Raw genomic sequence first — 4,578 nt, 5'->3', positions numbered from 1 at the left:
CCAGAGAAAAACACCCGAGCGATACAGCCAAATAAAGGAGAGGAAAAACACCCCAACCATTGATTAAACAATAACATTAAATGGCAGAATATGATCTCGTTTATTGCTGTAATACGTCGCGTTCCGCCGTGACTCAGGCGGCGCTGCAATTTCTGAGGCCATCAGCAGTAACTGAGCATTAGCCGGGATGAATAATTAACAATAATTTCATGGAAAATGCCCTCGTAAGTAACATTAACATTGAACATGCAGCTCGATCTGTTACTGGTTTCGCTTTATTTAGAGGGTGCGATGATTATTTTTTCCATGAGCACCGGCAGCCCCAGCACGCACTGGCCCTGCTGCAAAGGAAGCAGCATGGGGGGAGTTTGGGGAGGGGGGGGAGATGCCGTCAGTCCATCCTTTCAGGCTGGTCACTGCAGCTACTGCCACTTTGCAGCATGCCTGACCCAGTAAACCAGCCCGAGACCCTCGCTGGGCAAAGCTGAGCCCCTTCCCGCAGCCCACCCTGGGGAAAGGGACCAGCCTGGGTGCATGGCTGAGGGTGCTGAGGGCAGGATGGGAGGGCAGGGCAGGGATGGCACCGGCCGCCCCATGAGGGTGGGGGTGGTGGAGGAGCCCTGGGGGGATCCCTGTCACCAGCCCAGGGCCCTCTGGGCACACGGTGGCTCTTTGCGAAGACGCCGGCGAGTTTGGAGACCTCTGGGGCAAGAGGCAGATGGTGAAATACAGGTGGATCTCTTCCATCTCCTTTAAGTGAAGCTGTTCTGAACTCTCCCTCCTGCCCGCTCTCGATGCTGTGCTTGGCGGAGTCGCCACCTGAACATTTACTTCACTGAAACCTTTAACACCAGAGGATACAAGCTGCTCTTTGTGCGCGAGCCGTTGCCTCGATTTAAAGAGCTCGGGCTGGGCTGTTTGTTTTCCGGCAAGGTTGGCCGCTGTTGATGGAGGCTGTCCTCGACTGGCACAACGCAGAGGTGTTCCCCGGCTGCAAGCGCTGATCGCCGCAGAGATGAGACCCAGAGCAACCACCCTGCCCCGCTCCCACGCATCCACGCAGCAGCCGGAGCTGCTGCCCGTTGCGAGAGACCCGATGATCCAGTTGGTGTTTGTTGTTGGGCGGCTTTCTCCCTCTCCGAGCGAGCGTTGCAGCCACCCCGCAAAGCTCCGGGTGCCTTGCGCCACCCGGGATTGGGATCGGTGATGGCTGGTCAGGCAAACGGGGAGGTTTGGCTGCTTCTTTCTGGTGTTCTGTGCTCTGCACCAAGGGGAGATGAGGTTGGTGCTGCAGATGTGGCTGGAGACCATGCCACATCCTGGGACACAGCGGGCTGAGTTCAGAGACAAGGCCGGTGATGGTGCTAAAGAAAATAAACTCAGGGATGTCACAAAAGCTGGGTATTTCCCAGGCTTCACATCATCATACAGCAGGTTGCATTTACTTGAGGGGTGCCCAGAAGGCCCTCTGAATATTGGGGAGAGAGGATTTAAACCAAACCCATCCCTAGCTCCAGCCCAGCCAGGGACGTGGAAGGACTTGCGTGCACGGTGGCACAAGTCAGGACAGCCCTCCCCTTCCCAGTGGCGCCTTGTTTATTCCCTGCCCAAAAATCGCCTGTTTGCTGGGAATTGAAGAGCAACTCTTTGATTTACGTCCAGCATGCCGGAGTGAGCGGCTGCCCCAGCTGTCAGCTCCCAGGCTCCTTTGACTCCCGTGCCCCAGCGCTTGCCGGGGAGGTCTCCTCCCCAGGGACATGGCCCCGGAGCGGGACAGCGGGGATGTTGTCAGCAGGCAGGGAGCTGGGATCAAAGGCAGGGCTGGATCGTCCCAGCCTCGGCGAGCAGCTGAGTGCTCTGTCCTGCAGTGCTTTTAAGACTCTTTTTAAGAGACTTCGAGGTTTTCCTGCTGGTTTGGTGGCCGCCTGCTCCACTGCTAGGTATTTTCCTTTATGGAGAACCCGAGGTTGGGCTACTGCAAGTCACTGGGTGTTTTTAGTGCTCACATCTGGCACTGAAACCCTTCACCCATCACCCCCCTGAGCTGGAGTAGGGTGACATGCCCCTGGCACGTCCCCAGAGCTCCTCCAAGGTCTCCCAGATGCTGAGACCACACCATGTTGGCGCTTTGTCCCTGTGCCTGCACCGGATCAGTCATCAGAGGGATGGAGGGGGAGCGCAGGGACTTGCCCTTTGCTGGGACACCCAAATACCTACAGAACACTGCAAAATATGAGCTGTTTCTGTTTCCCACCCAACTGCCTTAGGGGAAATCTTCTGCCTGTGCCAAAAGGCACCTGAACTTTCTCACCACGGCCTTTCCAGAAATGCCGAGATTGCAGGTTTTACAGTGGGGTAGGGAGCTGCTGCCTTCGCAAGAAACCAGACCTGTTGGGTGGTTCTCACCGTCTTCCCTCTCCCCTGGGATTTTCATCTCGAAGGCCACAGCCCCCAGATTCCTGCGGATCTCCTGCCACTCCGGCTCTCTACAGCATAGCTCAAATTCCTGATCCTGTTGATAGGACTGCGCAAAGGCAGCTCCTGGGTGAGGGGAGGCTCCCAGCCAAAGCCCTTGCTCTGCTCTCACCTGGGATACAGGTGCCTGTGTCTGCCCCCTCCTCCGAGCTCACCCCACTCCGCACTCCCGGGCTCCCAGGAGGGTCTGCTTTGAGTTTTTTGAGCTCCCATTCCTGTGGTCTCTCCCCGCTGTTTTCCCAGTCCAGCAATGCGCACACACACTTTATTTGATGTCCTGGAGCCAAAGGGCTGCTGGGTGAGCGGCTCCTTGTCCGCCACGAGTGTGGGGTGCAAACCTCTCAGGGCATCAAGCACCCTGCAGCGCTCTTCAAACACATCCTCGTGGGAGGGGTGGCCCTGGCGAGGCGCCGTGTGGGGCTCCACAGGCCAGGGAGTGCCTGGGAAAAGGCCAGGAGAGCCCCAGGGCAGACGAGAGACCTGGTAAACCACGGGCAAGCGGAAACACATTCCTACCCAGGCCACGTCTGCAGAGGCGTGAAATGGGACTGTGCCAAGGGGGAAGAGGCTGCCCAGGCAGGGAGGGGCTGACTTGGGTGCTCTAGGGAGAGGGACACCCCCCTTAGGGACACATCCTGGGTCCCCCATGGGGACTCCGCTGCCATGAGTTGCCACCCGGTCTGTGCCACTCTTCGGGAAAGGTCCCATCCGGGACTATCCGTCGCTGACAGGGCGGTGGCTGCAGTTTGATGTAGGTTGGAGATACCGATGAGCTGTTGCAAAACTATTACTAAGGTAAAATCACTTAAAAACTGGGTGATGGTTGCATAATCAGTGATTCTTAGCGATGGGAGCTGGCTGACCCGTAGCTGGGGGACGGTGAGAACCCGGTGCTGGTCCCTGGTCACCCTGGTCTTGCCCAGAGCCACCCGTGCTGGGGATGGAGCATCACCTGGCAGGAGCCGCTGGCGCAGCTTGCAGAGGAATCTGGTTCCGTTGATCTCACTGCAGGATTTGACCCGCCTTTATTGTTCAACCGGAGCGTGTGTGTGCATGTGCGCAGACAAGAACCTCTACAGGAGCTGTTTGCCAGACTCACCCAGTTACTGGGAACAGAACAAACTACCCTTCCCTCCACACACGTACTCAGCGCTGAGGACAAAACCTGGGCACGCAGGAGGGCTCCGGACGACACAGCCAGCAAAGAGTTTCCCTGCTCCGAGCGCTGCCTGGATCCAGCCTCCTCACTCTGGCCTTTTACCGGCTGGGCAGGTATCTTGGTGTGCTGGGGGAGAGGCGTGGGGTGCTCACGGGGCTGCTGGGGACCTGCAGTTTGTGGGGGGATAGACCCTGCGGCGTTAACAGGGTGTAGGTGGGAGCTGTTGGGGCTGCTGTGCCTGCAGAGGCCAAAGGTGGGGACCCCGACATTGCACAGTGCCAGGCAGTGCTGGGGTCCCTGGCTCACAGGGGTGTGCACCCGGGGGGTCATGCAGGGGGATGGCGTGGCGTGGCACCCCAAGGAGCAGGATCGTCCACCCCAGGTCATTCTCCTCTGTCCCACTGCTCTCCCTGGGATCCAAAAGAGTCTGAGACCCCCTAGACACAGTGCACAGCCCCGCTCTGCTGCGTTCGCACCCCAGGCAGGAGCTGGGTGCTTTCGGCCCAACGCCCTGCACCCACGCGGGGCAGGACCCGCTGGTGACGCAGCAGGATGGCACGCTGGGGGCTGAGAAGGGTGCTGGGCTTTGCGAGAGGCGCCAGCTGAACTGCTGAGCACCCACAGCACCACACACCGTGCCCCAGCACGGGGCTAGGCACGGAGCTCACATCCCCTTCCCACTGTGGGTCCATGGACAGAGCTGGCACTGGGCTGAGCCAGGCAGGTGGGTTCTGGGCAGGTGGGTGTTGGGTGGCACCACCGGCTGGGAACCGGGGATGGGGCCATGGGTGAGTTTGCAGGCTGGGGAAGGGGCTGCGGAGCCGGTCGGGCTAGCGCGGGGTCTTGGGGCTGCCAGGAGCCGGGAAGGGGAGGGTGGCCGGGCTGAGGCCCACCCACTCTCGCTTTCAGCAGCTCTGCTCCCACCTGAACTCGAGCTGCCTCTG

Source organism: Eurypyga helias, unplaced genomic scaffold (genome assembly GCF_000690775.1).
Source record: "Eurypyga helias isolate BGI_N326 unplaced genomic scaffold, ASM69077v1 scaffold26188, whole genome shotgun sequence".
Taxonomy (NCBI): Eukaryota; Metazoa; Chordata; class Aves; order Eurypygiformes; family Eurypygidae; genus Eurypyga; species Eurypyga helias.
Note: the sequence above shows the minus strand (reverse complement) of the source record.